This window comes from Protopterus annectens, chromosome 9.part0 (assembly GCF_019279795.1).
Source record: "Protopterus annectens isolate FY-2018-M chromosome 9.part0, PAN1.0, whole genome shotgun sequence".
NCBI lineage: Eukaryota > Metazoa > Chordata > Ceratodontiformes > Protopteridae > Protopterus > Protopterus annectens.
The window spans coordinates 576,340,340-576,361,799 of record NC_056743.1 but is presented as its reverse complement, the minus strand read 5'-3'; positions in this window follow the sequence as shown (position 1 = coordinate 576,361,799).

The following is a 21,460-nucleotide window of genomic DNA, read 5'->3' as shown; positions in this document are numbered from 1 at the left end:
GGTGAAGTAAGGGCCTGAAGAAGAACATTCTTTCAAGTACAATGTTGCAAGGAAGTTTAAGGCTCAAAAGGAGCCTGATCTAATTTTTCAAGAACAGAAGAAGCTAGGAAGGTGGAATAAGCTTCCTCAGAGATCTGATACAAAGGACACCTTTAAGAAATTGTTTGACCTCAAACCCCAAGACTAAAGGAACAGTCAAGGGCAGACAATCAGAAATATGAACATGAGAGGTAAGCTTTAGCTGAAGAATATGCTAACAGCATGGAGCAATTCACACAAATCAGAGAGAACCAGAGAGATCCCCATTGAAAATGGATCCTGGCTATGAGAGAGGCACCAGACAGAAAATATTTTCCATTTGCACAAATATGAATTCCTAGTAGTGTTTTTTGCCCCCTGCAGAACCCAGATCACATCCTCAGATAAGCAGTTCCTAAAAGGAAACTCTATAACCTAGAGCATCAGTTACATTGTGGGCAATTGAGACTGGATACGAGACCCCTTGTCTTGTATGAGAAGGTACACTTGGTGTAAATTGTGTTGATTGCTCCTGGCTAGGAGAAAAAGGAGGAGGAACCAATACTGCCTGGGCCCAAAGGGATTCACCAGAAAGAGTTTGGTGTAGTTTTGCTTGATTTTGTGCAGGACCCTCATAATTAGGGGAAGGGACAGGAAGGCATAGAGATAGATCCTCTTCCAAGGAAAAGACAGGACATTCACCTTCTACCCAGAAGACTTGGGACTTTGGAACAGAAGAGAAGGAGCTGTCTGTTCAGACAGGAGGCAAAAACATCTCCCCAAGGACTACCCCACCAATGGACAATGTCCAGAAACACATCTTTGTGAAACATCCATTCATGAGGCTGTGTGCCGGACCTTTTCAAAGAGTCTGTCACTTTATTCTGCTCTCCAGGAATGTAGACCACCTGATGAGTCATTTGATACTGGACAGCAAGATCCCAGACCTGAAGACTGAGAGATGTCAGCTATTTTTGTAACTGAAGGAGCAGCTGTTAACAACTCATCTAGAATTTGGACAAGTTCCCCTCCGCAAATAACCACAGCCCACTGCTGCCAGAGGGACTCCTTATAAAACTGCTGATTCTTGTATTTGTATCTCATTTCATGTTTTTATTTCTTTCTTTATTTGTTCACTGGGTAAAACACTTATTCAAGGGGGCAGTTTTCATGCTCAGCATTGGTGAAAATATAAATAATATGAGAAAGAGGCATACATACAAAAAGACAGAAATGTATAATAAAAAAAGAAATAACGTGTAAAATTGGTGTTTGAAAGAGACAATTAAAAGGATACTCTAGTAGATAAACAATTACATTACTAGGTAAAGAATAAGTTCCAAAACTTCTGTAAGAACATTCAGTTCAGAGCTGAGGCTCATGGGAGATACATACTATAAAGGTAATGCTGTAGAAACTTCATTACAGTCTAATGGAAGGCATATAGTACCATCATGCTGTCTTTGTTATAAGTATAGACACCTTGTTTGTTTAAGGAATAAGCCTTTACGTCCTTCTTGAATGTTATGTACATGTGTGGAAACTGAGTTTCATATTCGGGGACCACCAACAAAGAAGGTGTGAAATGAGTGTTTTAAATTCAAGAAAGCAAGTGAGGTGAATGGGAGTGGTGGTGGAAAGAAACTTGACTCTCTATGCTGGCTGCCTTTCTTTGATTCTGCTACCAAAGATGTTAACGGAGTCCATGTTGATAAACATAATGATTATGGAGCCAAGCCGGAGGTTAGTTCTTTGTATGATAGGAAGCCATTTGTTTTTTTCTAGAGTGATATAATGTGCTATCTCATTGGACAGAAAGAGAAATGTTGTTTGTTAAGGTTTGGAGTTGAGTTAGGTTATTTTTGGAAGGGGACTCTGTCAAGGAGAAAGCATATTCCAAATGAAGAAGGAGCATACCTCTCAACTGTCTAGGTTTTTGCAGAATGTACAGATTTTTGCATTTTACTTTTGGTCTATTCCTCATAAAATTTGTGGTATTCTGACAAATCACTTGGATGATCTGAGGAATGAAGTAATTAAATGATGACATACATTTGAGTTTCAGACTTCAAATCCTTCAGAAAATGTATTTTAACATAAATCCTGTTACTCTATCAACTTTCTAAGTTTATAAGAGGACCATTTAAAATCTGTCCCTATTTTTGGGCCTTTGTCACCCCATTTTTTAAGTTTTTGTCCAGATTTCTTGCACAAAGAGATGGAGAGGTGTGGGAAGAACACTTTTCATTATCACAATACTATTCTGGAGAGGGGGGCTAGTACGAAATTTTTCCTGTACCATAATAGTAATACATTTACTTCAACTTTGTTTACTTGGATGTGGTAATGGAAATAGGATTTGTAGATGAGGAGGTACCAAGCTAACAGCTAAGGTTCTGTTGGATAGGAAGTTAGTAAAGCACTGGGATACTTGTGTGCAAATGCCCACACTAAATATGGAGTTTATTAGCAGGGTGTTGTGTTAAAGGCCTTTGAAAGGTCAATACCGATAGCTCCTCTTCGTTGACCTTTCTCTATATTCCAAAATATGTCAGTAATGAGTAAATAGTGGCTGCTGTGCTAGAGTCTGACCCGAAACTGTGCTGCCAAGGAATAGGATTTTATAGGAATTTAGATAAGGAATTAGTTGGTCATACATGAGTTTTTCTAGCATTCTAATGAAAACTCTCAGAATTAATATGGGTTGGTACAGTTTGGAATAGGTCTTATGTTAGCTGTCTTCCATTGTCATGGCATGATGACTTTAGTGAGACTTTTACGGATAAGGAGATGAAGATCCTCTTTTGGAATGCCATCCAAGTAAATGTAACCAAGAGTCAGAAGGATATCTCCACAGGAGCTTCACTGCTATCTAAAAGTCCAGAACTTTCTCACAGATTCCCAATGCAGAATACAGTATATACATATATTCAGTGGTATAGTTGGAGGACACTTTACATCACATTATGTTTGCCTTTTGGCAGATGGAAACAATAAACAGTAACAATAAATAATAAACCCATCTAGTCTGCCCTTTAAGTGCATTTAACTTTCTTCCACCCATCCTTCCCTACTATCCCTGTATCCTTTCACCACCTATCCTATATCCTATTGAATGAATTTATAAATTTTAGCTTCACTCTATTCCGTGGGTACACAATCCCCTTCATGAACATGTACTTTAAGACAGGGCTATTTGGTGCCTGTGGGCCCTATACCACCCCCTATATTCTTTTTTTTTTCAGGATGATCCTTTCACATCTTCTTGACATGATCTTTCGCACCAATATCATGCTCACCAGTCTTTCATGGTCTCAAGTGAGACAAGATTTAGCTTCTCTAGTCTCTGTAAATATCATTTTGTATCCATTTCTTGGATCTTGCTGTTGAATTTCATTCAGTCTACTGCTAAACTTATTTCCTTATATTGCCTTTAGAACTTCACTCATTTCATAAAGTGTAATCTTTGATCTGACTAATGCCTGGCAAGGTGGAATCATAGGATCCTAGGAAGTACAACGCAATTTTTTGACAGCATAGATTCCTTGACTGAAGTCATTCACAAACTGAGCCTCCAATCTTGAGGAGTCAGACCAGTCAAGCCAGGGATGAATTTGGGTATGCCTATCCACTCATCCAGTGATCCAGTTCATATTTAAAGGAAGAGAAGTTATCACAAGTTTTAATTTGCAATGTCAATCTATTCCAGAGGTGAGAATGGCACAATGCAATATATATTTCTCTCCACATTGTTTTATTTACCTGCTCGTGATGACTTTGATCCCTTGTTTGTCCTGGTATCTGTGGGACTATTAATTCATTTAGGGAGATATAAAAGATCCATGACCACTGAGACTCTAATGTCTCAGATGCAAGGGATAGAACTCCACTCAGGGCTCTATAAGATATTGAAAAACAGTACCATGCTTCTAGTTTTTGCTCATAGCTTAGTTTTTTAAGCCTATGATTTTATTTATGGACCTGTGAAGCTTTTCTAGTTGTTTGAGATAGCTAGTCTACCTCTTTTTTTCCTGGAGTATTTTCTCCTGAGTAAAGAGACCAGCATTCTATTAGTAGCTGTCACTTTTCTCTCTCTCTGCTTCTGGTGGTGCAATCCAAGTGTGATGAATACCCTTAATCTGTTTCCTTATCAGTCATCAGTCATCAGTTCTGCTTCCCTGTAATCTGGAGTAGTTATGGACCAAGTGCAGTACTCTAGATTTGTTAGAAATGATCCACAAATGCCAAACTTTCTGTCAAGTTAGTCAGTCTTTCCAAGTCCCTTCCTAGGCTGTTCTTCCCAGTCCTCCAATGCAGTCCCTATCCATTACTCCAATGCAGTCCCTAGCCAATCCTCCAATGCAGTCCCTATCCATTCCTCCAATGCAGTCCCTATCCATTCCTCCAATGCAGTCCCTAGCCAATCCTCCAATGCAGTCCCTATCCAGTCATCTAATGCAGTCCCTATCCAGTCATCCAATGCAGTCCCTATTCAGTCCACCAATGCAGTCCCTATCAAATCCTCCAATGCAGTCCCTATCCATTCCTCCAATGCAGTCCCTATCCAATCCTCCAATGCAGTCCCTATCTAATCCTCCATTGCAGTCCCTATCCAATCATCCAATGCAGTCCCTATCCTTGTGTCATCATTTAAGTGGTTAACTCTGCTCTTTGTTGCCTCCAGAAAGAAATATGCTGAACAGTAGATCCAGGAGCAGACCCCCTCTCCCACTCCAGTAGTACACTTTAGCAATAACCCATGACAAGGTGTGGGTAATGCAGGATTCATTCATGGCTTGATCATGAGGATGATGTCCAAGTGACCAAACTATTTGTTATCCTCAAACAGGAGTAGATTATTGCTATATTGATGTTTATTTAAAAAGTGAATTGCTTACCTTTTTATTTATTTATTTACTTTACATTTGTTTACTGGGGATGTCAGACTGGATCAGAGGATGAAACCGCAGGAAACCTGAGATAGGTTGATAAAAATAGGAGCAGTAGTGAGCTTGAGACAGGTAGAGAAAATCAGAAAATTTTAAAATAATGCATTGCATCAAGGTACTTCTTGATGCTGTGGTGTCCTCCCCCATCTTCCACATGGCTTGCAAGTGTACTGTGTACGTGCTGACAGTGTACATGTTGATACTTGCATATTACATTGCGCATAATGCAGTTTCTGTAATTTTGCAAGCCATCTATATATGTGTGTCTGTGAGTGTGTATATATATATATATATATATATATATATATATATATATATGTATATATATATATATATATATATATATATATATATATATATATATATATATATATATATATATATATATATATATATATATATATGTGTGTGTGTGTGTGTGTGTGTGTGTGTGGGTAATTTATTTTAGCAAATCAAAGAGAATGTTTTTGGGAGGTGGATGACACAACCAAAAAAGGAAAATACCAAAAAAGATATAGATATAGATAGATATAGAGGGAGCATGCAAAACTTTACACAGATACTGTGTCCCATATCCTGTAGATGTGAAGCAGAGATCTTACCATTAAGGTACTGCCTACTGGTTTTCTCCTGCCATGTCTACCTTTAACTCTGTCAAAAAAACATGCCCCCGGATACTCAAAAGCTTGCACGGCATGCATGATTAGTGTAAGATGAAACTTTGCCAATACGGCAGCCAAGTGATCCACGTATGTGCACGTCTGACGTGTGCGAGCGCTGTAGCATTAGTACTGCACGTCCCCAGCCCCCATATGCAAATCACCCCATTTGTAGATGAAAACCATGCAAATGAGGTAAATCTGCCATCCAGGACGCAGGAAGCAGTGCACGCAGGACTAGCGTAATATGCAGAAATGTACTCGGTTAGTAACCGAGTACGGTACTGCAAACTCCAAAACGGAGCTATGACAGCTCCAAATAAAGACTGCATATCATTGAGGAAGCATGCCAATGGCCAAGTAGAAGGCCATTGGCAATGCAAACAATGCCAAATGTACAAAATACAACTTTTATGATATATCCGCCGATCACGGCCATTGAAGCATAGGGCAGCGGCGTGCAAACGGGACCAGTGGGGAAATAAGAAAATAAACCTAAAAAAAAAAAAACAGTCTAACTAAAATCAGTATTCCACCATGCAAGTTAATGGCAGGCAAAAGAAAACCTGGTCAGTGAGTAGTGGTTGCTAAGGGGGGAGGCACAGTGTGACACATGTAACTATGCATTAGCAGACAATTCTATGCAGATGAGGGGAAGGATAGTGAATCCCGGTTTTCCTCAGCATGTGAGGCAGGTTCCCAACAGTGTATGAGTATGAATAACTGAGTGCAAGACTAGGAGGTAGGTGACATCATGTGTGGAAGTGTCAGGCATACTGTCAGCGGATTGGAGCCTTGTGGCTCAGGGTTGCATCCAGCTTAGCACAGCAAAGCCAGGAGGTGTGTCTAAACCTGCCCAGCATGTACGACAAAGTGTAAACGGGTGTGCGCACCATGCAATGGGAGCTACAGGAAGATAAAGGAAGTGAACCCAGGAAATAGCAGCAGTGTGCACATTGCAGTACACTGACTGCGGTGCACTCCTGGGATGAATCAGAAGGGCAATGGGAAGGGAAAGCAGCAGTAGGAAGTTAATCAAGGGGTACTAGGTTCGCTGCCAGGTGAAACGTATCAGAAGCAGCCAATTACACAGGCAGCAGATCAAACCAGCCCAGCCCAGAACACCACTATCAACTATGCAAACACCTACCCCTCCATTTTTTCCCACACCCTACATCACTGGTGTATACAAGCAGGGAACTTTTAACACTCATAACAGCAAAATGTTAGGGGCTGCAATAGCTATCATACAACTTGTGGAAGAGGCTGAGGGTGGCGAGGATGGGAATGCTGCCAAGCAACCCACAGTGAGGAGACGAGGAAGAGTGTACAGACCCAGGGTACCCTACTAAGGGCTACATGAGCTGGAGATAGTGGAGCGCTATAGGGTGGACGGGGACCTCCTATAGCAGATTGTTGAGCTGTGCCAGCCATGCCTGACACACAGAACTAACAGAGGGGAACTCATTCCAGTGGAAACAAAGGTATGTATAGGCATAAGAATGCTAGCTACAGGTTCCTTCCAAAGACCAACTGGGGATATGATGGGGATTTCAAAGGCATCAGCATCCAGGGTACTCCACCAGCTCCTGGATGCCATGGCAGCACATGTCGGTGAGCATGTATATTTTCCCCTCACCCGTGAGGCATTGGCCAGCAGTATGCATCTCTTCCACCAAATAGCAGAATACCCTGAGGTAGTGGGTGCAATAGACTGCACGCACATATGCATCAAAGCACCACCCAGTGAGCAGGGTAGGATCTACATCAACCGCAAGGGCTTCCCCTCCATCAACTGGCAGGTCATGTGAGATGCCCAGGGCATAATACTGAACCTGTGTGCTGGCTGCCCTGGAAGTTATCACAATTCCCACATCTGGCATCTGACGCAGCTGTACCTGAAATTTGCCAATGGTGACATCCCACACGGTCACCTAGTGGGGGATGCTGGATACGCACTGGAGCCGTGGCTGAAGACACCCATCAGAAATGCACACGCACCCAAATAAGAGCTCCATAATGATGCACATGCACAAACAAGAATCATAATAGAGCGTGTGGTTGGGATGCTCAAGTCATGGTTCCGGTGCCTGGACACATTGGTGGAGCCTTGCAGTACTCACAAACTACATGTACCCAAATCATCCTTGTATGTGCCATACTACACGATATGATCCTGTGGAAACAGCTGCAGCAAGGGGCAGGGCCATATAGCCCCCCACCAATGCCAAGGCCTGCACAGGCACAAAGTGACTCGGAGGAGGAACAACCTGAGCCCGTCCCAATAGGCAGAAGGAGGTGTGCCCAGTATGCCTTGGCAAAGAGGCAATGCATAGCACATACATTGACATGGGAAGGACCCAGGGAATAGCACCTCTCTCTGACTCTCACATACAGTAAAAGGGATGCCAAACAGTACACTACCTGTGCCTAACCATGTGTAGGCAGTGTACTACGTGCATCCAACATAGGAAGCCCTGCAGCACCACCCACAATACTGGGACACCCACAAGATAAGGGAATCACACATGCCATTCAGGAGGGGGGGTCACATACCCAACAACAGTCACAGCCAGCAGGACAGGTATAGACAAACACAAACAAATGCCATACTATGGCCTCTGAATGAGGGGTATGGGTGACCCTCACCCAGGACTACACTGACAGACTACAGTAGGCCAGGTAGTGGGATGTCAGTTGTGATGGCTAGGAAGTCAGAAACTAATGTGTAAGCAATCAAAAGATAAGAATGGAAGTACACCAGTATGGCATAGCCAGCACGGTGGGTAAGACTACTGACTGAAATGGACTACAGAACATACAAGTACAGTCCTAGCAAATGTGTACAACTGTCAGGTGTGTCCCCTCAACCCACATAGAAATACAGTAGCAGCCAGGTGCCCCCTCCCCCAATCCTGTGTAGAAACATAGAAATAGTCAGGTGCACCCCCCGCTATGCAGACATATTACAACAGTCAATGCCAAATGATCAGTGGATACCCTGCAGACACAGCATGCTACCTGTCAGTGTACAACACAAAGATCAGCTGTGCAGTGCAAGCCACCAGACATGCTCCATACATGCATAACAGATGGGCTTACTGGGCATACTCACACACTTAGAGAAATGAAGGCAATGTCAGTCATCCACATACTGAAGGTCATACTGGATATTCTCATACACTTAAACACATGAAATACCAGTGGACCAGACATAGTTTCATAGTTTCATAGTTTAGTACTAGGCTATCTGCCCTAGGGCATTTATAAGCCTAGCCATTGTGTATGTGGCTTTCGCCACCCCATGTAATGGTACAAAAGTATAGATTTAGTTTACTGTGCCTCTGTCTAGTAGTGACACAGAGATGACCCCCTGGGTAAACCTACGATCTCCCATCCACTCGTCAAGATTTCTCTTGAAGAGAGTCAGTGAGGGGCTCTGCCTAACATGAACTGGGATCCTGTTCCAGAGTGTGGGAAGCCTCTGAGTTATGAATCTGTCCCTCCAGCATGTCCTATTCATATTTGTGCTGAGGTTTAGATCTTTAGCTCTCGTGGTTCTGATGGATTTGGATTTTTTGAGATGGAGCATGTCCATCAATTCCTGATTGGACATGGCCTTGTACGTCAGGCATAGATCACCTCTGAGTAGGCGGTATGCTACTGAATAGAGCTGGAGTTTCTTTAGTCTGGCAGCATATGACATATGTTGGAGACCCTTGATCCTCTTGGTAAGGTACTTTTGGGGTCTCTCCAACTGCTGCAGGTGCCGGGTGAGGTACATACCAAATGGGGCATTGTACTCAATCATGGGCCTGATAAGGGAGGAGTATAGGGGTACAATGACCTCCTTTGATCTGGATGTGAATCCCTTCATGATAAGGTGGGCAAGGTAGAAGGTCTTTCTAACCACTTTGGCAACGTGGGTGTCGAATGAGAGGTCACTGTCAATTTGGGTCCCCAGGTCTCTGATTACATTTTCCGTACTCAATGGGTTACTGCCTATGTGATAATTTGTGGGTACTTTGTTTTTCCCAAAGGGGATGACAATACATTTTTTGGCATTTAGTTTAAGGCCATGACTTCGGCACCAGTTGTCCGTCTCAGTAAGGCCTTTCTGTAGGATGCATGTCTCAGCTGGTGTATCGACTATGGCGCCTAGTTTGCAGTCATCTGCAAACTTTGTCAGCCACAACCCTCCCGTGTTTGCTTTCACATCTGAGAAATAAATGCCGAACAGTAGGGGTCCCAGGACAGAGCCCTGTGGGACACCACTTGTGACTGGCTTTGAGTCTGACATAGCTCCAGCGATTTTGACTTTATGGGTTCTGTCCTTTAGCCAGTTTGCAACTCATCTCGTGACATATGGGTTTACATTTAAGCTGTTGAGCTTGTCTATGATGCCTGAGTGGGGTATTGTGTCGAAGGCTTTAGCCAGGTCCAGGTAGGCTGTATGGACTGCTTTGCCCTAATCAATGGCTCTAGTGACTGTTTCAAAAAAGTCAACCAGGTTCAAAAGGCAGGATCTACCCTTTACAAAGCTCAACTGGGTAGGATCAAGTGTCTGTAGGTCCCCGATGTCTCTGTTTATGAGTTCCATAATGATTCTTTCCATAGCTTTGTAGTCCAGGCTGGTTAAGCTTATGGGGCGGTAGTTTCCAGGGTCTGTAGAGGAGCCTCCTTTGTGGAGTGGGACCACTGTTGCTGTACGCCAGTGTTCAGGTACATATCCTGTAGTAAGGCTAAGGTTAAACAGCATTTTTATGTGCGGGTTTAGCTCCTCTTGGAGATTACGTAGCATGCAACCCTGGATACTGTCATGTCCCATAGATGCCATGTTTTTAGCTTTGCTGAGAGCGGCTCTCACCTGGACATCTGAGATGACAGGGAGGTTACATACAGCTGGGATAACTATTTCTTCTTTTGGGGGTGAGGGAGGGGAGAAGTTTGCACTGAACCTGTCTGCCAGTATGTTGGCAATATCTGTGGGTTCAGTGTATTTTTTGTCATTATGAACTAACTCTGAGCATATCTGAGGGTTTCCGCCCAGGTTTTTAACATAGCTGAAGAAGGCCTTATGGTTATCTTTAGTGTCCTTAGCGATTTTTCTCTCAAAGTTGGCCTGGGATGTTTTTATGAGTGAACGTAGTTTTTTGCTAGTGCTGGTCAGAGATGCCTTCCCTTTATGTGATTTTGCTCTGTCTTGCAGTAGCTTCCTTCTTTTGTTATACAGTTTGTTTATGGCTGGGGTCCACCAGACAGGATGCCTGCCCTTGGTGGAGAGGGTCTTGGTTTTATTTGGGATTGCATGATCCATGCATTCTTGGGGATGTCCGTAGAAAGCATTTGTGAAGGATTCAGCATTGTGGGATGTGGTTTCCTCTGGCCCAGGGGGCTTAAAGGATACCATCTCAGTCTTGAGAAGTGTAAAGTCAGCCTTTGAGAAGTTTCTCACTGTAGTCTTTTGTGCTGGGGGTGGAGGTGGGATATGAATATCCAGTGTGATTAGTTTGTGGTCAGATCTCACTAGTGAGGGGTATACTTCCGGTGTGGAGCATTTTGTCCCCATGTTTGTGATGATCAGGTCTAGTATATTTTCTCCCCTTGTGGGAGAGGTGACTAGCTGTTCCATTGCATTCGAGTTAATGAATTCCAGGAACCTTTGGGCTAGGGTGTTAGGGCTAGAATAATGCATCCAGTCCATGTTAGGGTAGTTGAAGTCTCCCAATATGATGGTATTAGGTGAGACATTCATATCCTCCAATGTCTTCAGGAAGGCTGAATGGGGTTCCTGAGATTGGGAGGGTGGTCTGTAACATGCTACCAGTTGTATAGCAGTTTTGCCTATGGTTAGTAGCAGCTGGATGGTCTCTGATGCTTCATGTGTTGCCACTAACCTGGAGGTGTGGGTGTCTTTGATGAATATGGACACTCCCCCTCCCTTTGTGGTTCGGCCCGAGTTCTGGGGCCAAAATGCATGATACGAGGTATAGCCTGGTAGAGCTGGGGTGTTCTCAGGAGCCTTGAACCAGGTTTCAGTTACTGCACAGACATCGATGCTCTCCATACTGAGGAGTGCTTCGAGAGCCTGCATCTTGAGATTTGGACTTCTGCCGTTGAGCAGCATTACCCTTAATTTTTTTCCATTTTTGTTTTCTAAGGAGGTGGGTTTGTCTTTTGAGCCTTGCCTAAAAAAGGCAGTATGGGTGTGGCAAGAGCCTTAGCCAATATCCGGAAGCCCAGTGGTGACAGGTGCAAGCTGTCCCTTGCGAAGCAGCGTGGCTTGTCCAGCATGTCATCCCAAGCAGACAGACAGTGGATCCCCCTAGAATGACACCAGTAATTGAGCCAATTATTAAAGCTGATCATCTTGTCCTTGTATTGTGGCATCATTCTTGGTGAGGGCAAGATGCTGCTCAGGGTCAGGGTCATACCAGCCTGGGCTACATAATCAGAGAGCTCCTCTATGTCTCTTTTCATGTAGTCCAGGGAGGTACGTCTCAGGTCATTAACACCGGCATGGACAATGACGGAGTCATATTTGTACTTGCTTTGGAGTGACCTGAGTGCATGTGTTATGTGGCGGATCCTAGCTCCCGACAGGCAGCTCACCGTTACCCTCTCCTTGTTCAGCCTGGTAAGCAGAACGTCAGTGTGTCTGACTATAGAGTCACCAATTACTAGTGTATCAGGCATGGTGTTTGGCCTTAAGGGCTGTGATTGTTTGACACACTGCTTTATTGAAGTATGTGTTTCATGTGTTATGTTTTGAGGTGGTGGATTTTTGGGTGTCTGCTTTCGGAGCCTCTGTTGTTTTGGTAAGTTTTTTATTAGAGCCTCCGAGTATGTTTTTGTGTTATTAAGTGTTTGGATTGCAATTGTGGTAGGTCTATGTGGGACTGGATTTGCTGTGTGTGGTTTCCTTTTTCTCCTGTCTGGTCTTGCCAGACCTGAGTTGAGAGAGTTCAGCCTCCAGTTTGGCTATATAGTTGCATCTCTCACATGTATTTGTGTTTGTTGGGAGGAGGAGAGGGTTGTCTGTGTACATGAGACAATTGTAGCATTGTCTCAAGATTCCCAGATTAACCAGCTGAACCAGAGACGATGCCAGTGATCCACCACTCGACATGCTAGAATAGTATAAGGGAGTGCTGTGCCTTAAAGGGTAGTGGGTATTCACAGGGGTGGTAGGTGGATGTAGTGCTTACTTTGGTTTGAGAGTGCTTACTTAGAAGAGAGGTTTTGAGAACAAGTGCTAGGCTTATAATATAGTGAGTAGGCTGATAATTCTAAGAGTAGAGCTTACTTAAGGGAAAATTTGAAGAGCAGACTTGGCAGAGCCAGAAAAAGTTTAACATTGTTTAACCGGCGCTATGCTATGCGCACAATCGCGCAAAGCTGCGCAAATGTGGATTTTAAACAGGGAACTTCAAAAGAACTGTAAATTGTCCAAAACGACCAATTACTACAAGCTCTTGTGCTGAGGTCACTCCTTCAGGGACAAATAGGCTGGTCAAGGCTCCCACTCCCACTGGTGAGCAATGAAACTTCCTTCTATCCAAGTAAGACAATGGACAACACAGGAACTACACCACAGCCCAGAATACAGCAAAGCCTGTATACTGGTCTAAACTAGTCGAGAAGAGGTGGGAAAACAAGGATATTTTTAGTTTTTTTTTGTTTTTGTGATAGAAAGTACACAGAAATGCAGGAAACTGTAATAAATCAGTTACACAGGCTAGCACACTTTAGTGGGCAGCCTCAACAGTTAAATTTAACAAACAAACAAACAAACTTTCGACCAATTTTCGACCAAATGTAACTTTAAATGCAGAAAATATATAATGCAACAAACAGCTAAAAAAACAGTTTAAGCTTGTTCAAAGTAAGCAAGAGAAGGTATTTTAGGTAAAAAACAGCAAAAAAATACTTAAATCAGGAAAGTAGTCGCTTTTCTCAGTTCTCTGTTGCTAGGACCACTCTGCAGGACCACGAGGAGCTGTTTCTGAGTAGTATAGCCAGAAAAAACGCTCAGAAGCGGATCTTAAACAGGGAACTTCAAAAGAGCTGGAAATGGTCCAAAACAACCAATTACTACAAGCTCTTGTGCTGAGGTCACTCCTTCAGGGACAGATAGGCTGCTCAAGGCTCCCCACTCCCACTGGTGAGCAAAGAAACTTCCTTCTATCCAAGTAAGGCAATGGACAACACAGGAACTACACCACAGCCCAGAATACAGCAAAGCCTGTATACTGGTCTAAACTAGTCGAGCAGAGGCGGGAAAACAAGGATATGTTTTTGTTTTTTTTTTGTTTTTGTGATAGAAAGTACACAGAAATGCAGGAAACAGTAATAAATCAGTTACACAGGCTGGCACACTTTAGTGGGCAGCCTCAACAGTTAAATTTAACAAACAAACAAACAAACCTTTGACCAATTTTCAACCAAATGTAACTTTAAGTGCAGATAATATATAATGCAACAAACAGCTAAAAAAAACAGTTTAAGCTTGTTCAAAGTAAGCAAAAGAAGGTATTTTAGGTAAAAAACAGCAAAAAATACTTAAATCAGGAAAGTAGTCGCTTTTCTCAGTTCTCTGTTGCTAGGACCACTCTGCAGGACCACGAGGAGCTGTTTCTGAATAGTATAGCCAGAAAAAATGCTCAGAAGTGGATTTTAAACATATCCAGTGGTTGCAATAGTTACTGCAGACACATGTCAGTATGCACCACTCATGCCTTGCACACACAGTGGATAGGAATACAGGCATATATGTAAGGACAACACACCATAATACGCCAAAGGTAGATGGATATAGATGTATGAAAGAGGGTGACCCTGACAAGGAGCCATCCACTCCTGCACCACCAAGCACACAGTCAAAGGGCCCCAAACACATCAGTTGCAGATGTCACACATTGCAGTTACCAGCGACCAGTACCTGTCAGCATCACAGACTATGTGGCCCACTTGCCAGCTGCGCAACATGGCTGGAGAAGGATATAGTCAGCTAGTTGCCCTAGACACGCACCTGTGACATATCACCCCATGTGTGGCTGTCTGTGGCGTGTCACCCCTACATGAATGGTGTATGGGCCATGCACACACTGGCCACTGCATAGCAGTACCCTGACAAGACTGCTGAGGTTATCCAATGTGAAATACACCTTTGGGAGAGTTGTTGGCCAGTAATTTTTGTGGTGCATCCCATAAATGCATACTGCTGTAGTGTGATAGACTAGTTAGGTAGGAGTTCTAACCCCAGATATGGCAACTGTGTGTGTGAGGGTGTGTCACTGTTCGTGTGTGTGTCTGTCTCTCACTGACTGTGTAGAGAGCAATGCTTTTTAGACTACTCACACCACTTACAAGTTGAATACCCTCCTTTGGCAAGACTGCTGATGTCACGCAACTTGAAATACACCTCTGGGATGATTGTAGCCTAGAAATCTCCATAGCACATCCCGTAACATCATATGGCCATAGTGTGATTAAGGAGTTAGTTGGGAGTTTTAGCCCCCGACCTGCCAACTGTGTGCATGCGTGCATGTCTTACTGTGTAAAGAGTAATGCTTCTAGGTTACTCACACCCATTATATTTCACATACCCAACTTTGGCAAGACTGCCGTTGTCACCTAACTTGAAATACTACCCTGGGAAAGCTGTAGCCCAGTAATCTCCATAAAGCATGCTGTAACTGCATACTGCTGTAGTGTGATAATGTAGTTAGGTAGGAGGTCAAACCCTAAAAGTGGCAACTGTGCATGTGTGAGTCTGTATGTGCATATGTGTGCATGTCTGTCTGTCACTGACTGTGTAGAGAGCAATGCTTTTTAGGCTACTCATACCCCTTACAAGTCAAATACCCTCCTTTGGTAAGGCTGCTGATGTCACTCAACTTGAAATACACCTCTGGGATGATCATAGCCCAGTAATCCCCATAGCACGTCCCGTAACATTGTACGGCCATAGTGTGATTAAGGAGTTAGTTGAGAGTTCTAGCCCCCGACCTGCCAACTGTGTGTGTATGAGTGCATATCTGACTGTGTAGAGAGCAATGCTTTTAGGTTACTCACAACCCTTACATTTCACATACCCAAATTTGGCAAGGCTGCCGATGTCATGCACCTAGACATACACCTCTGGGAAGGTTGTAGACCAGTAATCACCATAGCACGTCCTGTAACTGCATACTGCCGTATTGTGAATTAGATGTGTGGTTGGGTTCCGTCCCCACACGTGGCAGTTTTGGGTGTATTGTATGTGTCACTGTCTGTGTAGGGAGCAATACATTTTAGGCTAGTCTCTTACAGTAATTTCAAAGCCCCACTTTGGCAATCCTGCTGATGTCAGTCAGTGTGAAATACTCTTTTGGGCAAGGACTACTCAAGTAATATCCATGGCGCGTACTATAACTGCATAGTGCTGCAGTGTAATACACTAGTTAGGTAGGGGCAAACATGACAGGTGTGCATGTGTATTTGTAACCTGTATCCTGTGTAGAGGTGGCTGTGACTGTGCGACACCTGTGGCCAATGTGGAGCGGGTTTTGCATATTTCTTATACGGTGGCCATACTATACTATATATCATAATGTCCACTGTAAAGGGATAACACATGTGATATGGCTAAGAGGCTGGGGTGCAGAGACATACCGAGACATGTGACATCAAGGCCAGGCAATCACAGTTAGCAACCCCAGTATTATCCAGAGCACAGTCTCACCCCATGAGTCATACACACACACACATGCCTAGGTAACAGCCAATATGTGTGTAGTACACTGCATATTGGCCACTGATAGTAACTATGGAGTGACAGTGGTCGGCCACAGAGGGCATGACACACAGTCCATCTGTCCAATATGCACATATGTGCAGACAGTGCACCTCTCCCAGTGGACAACTGCACCACCTGTGGTGCCATCACATGTGACCCACAACGGACATACCATGCCTGACATCCCATATGGACAGATGCCACTGACAACAAGGAATGCTGATAGCATGCACACCATGTAGGTGCAGTGTAAAGCTGCTGGCCATTACCAGCTCCTGTCACACGTGGGCAGGGCTGACACATCTGATAATAATCTATGTTCACAACATGGGACAGACACCCCAGGTACAGTTCTATGTGTCACTGTACATGGATGTGGGAGGTGTGCACATCCCAGATGCCGGCCATGTCATGGATGAAGGAACACAGACATGGCAAGCGATGCACAGCAATGGCCACACAAAGTAGTCACCCAGGTGACTGGATGAGGATACAATACCTGCCTGTGTGGGCAAATGCAGACACTACATCCCTGAGCCACAATGCAGACCATCATCATGTGGCCTGATGCCAAGGTACACCCATTGCATAGCCATGGACAGCTGTCTGGCGCAGTCGAACACCACACACCTGTGCAGACATGAACACATGCATGTCAGTAGTGGCACCTTGTGTGTTTGTGTGTGTATTGCATGTTGCAGATGTTCACATCCACACTCCCTACAACCCCCATGGGCATACTGCAACATGCTGTCTGATGTCAGACACCTTCCCATACCCTTCAACCGTACAGCCCCTGTATGACCTGTGTGGTGCATGGGATACCTGCACAGTGATGTGATGTGGCAATCTCACAACTGATGAGTTTGACACACGTGGCAGGGCCAGGTGTACATATGTGTGTGCCCTTGTGAGAGTGTGGCTGTGTTGATGCTGGCACCTGTTCATGCCAGCAGGCACGTGTATGTCACCTACTGTACAACTACTGCATCCCTGTTGCAGATGTCACTCACCATCACATATATGTTCTGAGTGCTCCACAACAGGTAACCCATGTGGTGCATCTAATAATTGCAGCGAACTGTGCTAGCACTACATAGTTGTCCGGGGTTTGATACCCTGTGTGACACAACCATGCTTCAGTTTTACCCTCCCACGCCTCCCTGACACATATTAGCCTCTGTCTGAGTCCCCCACCCCCTCTCAGGTGGATGTGGAGACCTACACCTGCTTTGCTTAGGCAGCAGCATGTGTAATGTAAGTAATGCTTATGATCAGTTGATGTCCTCTGCATGAATTGCAGCCCTCCCCTAGCTGATTACATATGAAACAGCTGTGGTAACATCCCTTCACCAATTGTATGAAAAACACACTCCAATACCCAGGAACATCATGGTGGTGTTGGCCCTTTTCACACTCTGTGAGCAGGAACTAGATCTGTTGTGTACCAAATAGAATCCCAGATGGATTGCGGTGTACCTCTAACAACATACACTGAGGAAACAGTGCAACAAACGGGAGGTGGATGTGCCTGACCTGACTACAGACTGTAAGTGCCGCTATACTGCATTTGGAGTAATGTTGCTTTCACAGTGTTTTTGTGGATATGGCTGATGTACATGTCTCAATACCTGCCATGTCAGTTCCATGTTGAAGGATAATCTCCATCTGCAGGGTCATCAGCAGCCCGGGTAATGTTGTGTCCGTGGTTGCATGTGTCACCCATGGAGCATCTAGCTGTTGACTGCTGAAGGTAGTGTGAGGATTGCAGTCAGTAGATGGAGAAAGCTGTGGTAGTCACAGACGTCATATCCCTCAAAGGACATATGTTGCAACAACCCTGTAACAACAGTAAATTGACCCTGTGTATGTGCTCCCAGCTCCCAGTAAATGTATGTGGTCATCACAGCAACATGTTAATATTGACCCTGTGTATGTGCTCCCAGCCACACCTCTGTCAACCTTTGTACATATGTCGTGCATGAAGTGGTGCATATGTGTTGTACACCATACTTTGTGGCATCATATCTGAGAACAAGCCACTGATTTATCTGACTTCTACATGTTATGTACAGTAGGGGTTACATTACATTATGCATTACCTGCACATTCTGAGGATGTTCTTACAGTACTGAGGTCTGTGTACCTATGGTGAATGTCGACAGTGTGTATAGTGTTGATATGTACCTTAGCCTGTGTACCGGCTGTGGTAGATGACATTGTTCTAGTTCCCCTACTATCAGATGTTACATGCTGTCCCACTGTATGGTGCTGTAGTAGCGTACATGTTTGTAGGGCCATAAACACATGTGTCCCATACCACAGACAGCCACCAGACTAAACTGTGTAGCAGGCCAGTATATGTAGGGCAGTCTGTGAGTGGCACATATGAGGATGATGTCGAACGCATAGTCCATATACTGTAATACCAGGCTAGCTAACCATATGTGGCTGTGGCTGTGTTCACACTGGTTGTGGATATGCATTGTCACACAGGTGTATCCTACCCTGTCCTGTGACATGCCTGTGGAGCCTGCTTTATATGCAGGTACATGTGCATTCCCCCTTGGGAGGTGTAGGCCAGTGTTGAGCCAGTCTGCCGGCAGCCTGCACAGTACATTGTGACATGCCTAGCAGCTGAGTGTACCTACCCAGTGGGATGTCATGTGCAGATACTAGTCAGATATCCAACTGCCGGACCTCCCCTAACAGTCATGTATGTCAGACAGGGCAGTGGGATGCAATGCAGATGTATGTCACCTATTGTGTAGTATGTGGCCATGGCACCCCTGTACCAGCAGTCATACCATTACAGGCCAGGCAGAGGTGTGTGAATGCATGACCTATGGTGGACATTATATACCAGTCGTTATGTATTATACCCATCTACATGGCTTTCCATATCCATATTGTCAGTCATGGTACACATGTGTAGCACTAAGAGCTTATGTGTATATCTCTGGACTGCACAGACTGTGTCAGACCCCCACATATATTGGCCAATATCTCTGCTGCAGTCCACAGCAACTTTACATGCTAGCAGCAGTACTGTACACTGATGTCCTTTGGATGTTGTTCAGTAACCAATGGCACATATCTTATGAGCAGATGTGACCTGCCACACACACCATGTCTGTGAAGACAATCCCAATGACAGTAGCAATAGCCTACTAGTATACCTGCTAGAGATACCTGACATCCCCTGCAACTACGACATTGGGAACATATGGGCTGGGGTTGGCCTACACTTCATGTCCAGGAACTATGGTGGGAATATATGTACATATACATATCCAGATAGCCAGATATATGATTACACAGGTGTACTACACCCATTTAACACTGTCATGGCAACCACCCACTATTGATCCCCGCATCATGTGTGCGCAATCCCATTACATCTCCTGTATGATGGGCATCTGTCCTGTATGTGGACAGCAGTGCTACTGACAGCATGTAGTAATACCCCATACAGGAGAACTGGCACACTCAGGGCAGCCACATATTTGTAGGAGGATCAGGAAGTACAGACAGACTACGAGTGGAGTTGTGTTATGCTTTGTACAGTACTGGTGTTACAGGGTGTGGGTGTACATACTAGTTTGCCATGGAATGCAGTCCATCTGCATAGCACACAACTGTGGGCCTACCCTCATGCTGGCCGGAGCTGTGTCTATCATGTCTTGTCTGTCCAACATACAGGTCTTGTGTCAAATAATACACTGGTGGTGTGTGTGTTGCTTGTTACCGGTACATGGCTACATCCATGGCCGGCCATACCACCAATTCCCTGACTAAGGGTATGTTACAGACTATCCTATAACACCTGCACCTTGTGTAGTGTATGGCAGTAGTTGTCCACATATGTGCCTATATTCTAGGCTCTGTCCATCACCTACATACCAAGATGTGCACATATGTCATGTTGTCGGTGGTTGATCCATAGTGGGCTGGGAGTATAACACACTGCTATGACTGCCATCAATCCACTGCCATTGTAACCCCCACACATATGGTGGGGTTGGGGCCATATATGTGTGGGTGCCACCTACACAATACATGTGTGCCCACATACACTGCAGAGCCCGGTGTATGTAACAGTGGTATATGGCCCTTTAGTATTGAGTCTAGGGGGGAGCACCAGAAAAGAATTAGATTGCTACTAAATGTAGGGGTATCAGGGCTGAGCTGCCTTAAGGTATCTGAATGTACAGTACCATATACTTCACCTATATACACATTACTGACATGGATCTGGGTACTGCAGGACTACTGCCCCTTACCATACAAACTGTTCTGTGCTCATGATGGTGTCAGTTATGCCATGTTATGTAGCAGTTACAACCCATGTGGTTATAAGACGTCTATACCACCTAATGTGTTTGTACAGTGTGTAGATAGAGGCTGCTGAACTACACACCTGGAGCAAATACTGTTAATTGTTAGGTATCCTGTGGCCTAGTGTGTCTTTCCTATTGTAAAATGTGAATGGCATGGCCTGGACAGCATCAGCTGTGAACCTTTCCAGCCTACTGTATGAGTGTAACTGGTCCACTGTAGCATCATTCCATTGATATACTTGTCAGTTTCTGAACAGCTATATGGCATGGCATGTAGAACTGTAATAGTACACAATGACAGGTTACCATGTCTGCAAACCTGTGGGTGTTGTTTCATCTATGACCTCTCTGTGGGTGTATGTTACAGGCAATGATTGTCATTTGTATGGATGGCACATACAGTGTTCAGTCATTCAGGGGTTAACTGTAGGCATAGCGGCTGTTCCATATTGTGTGCACCTACCACTTATGTATCGTACTGTATAGTTTCATAGGTAGGTACTAGGCCATCTGCCCAAGGACATTTATAAGCCTAGCCAGAGTGTGTCAGCTTTCGCCACCCCATTGATTAATTAACTGAGCCTCTGTCAAGAAGAGCCAATGAAGTGATCCCAGGGGTGTATTTTCTGTTACCCATCCACTTGTCAAGGTTTCTCTTGAAGAGTGTTAGTGAGGGGCTCTGCCTAATGTAGTTAGGAATTTTGTTCCAAAGCA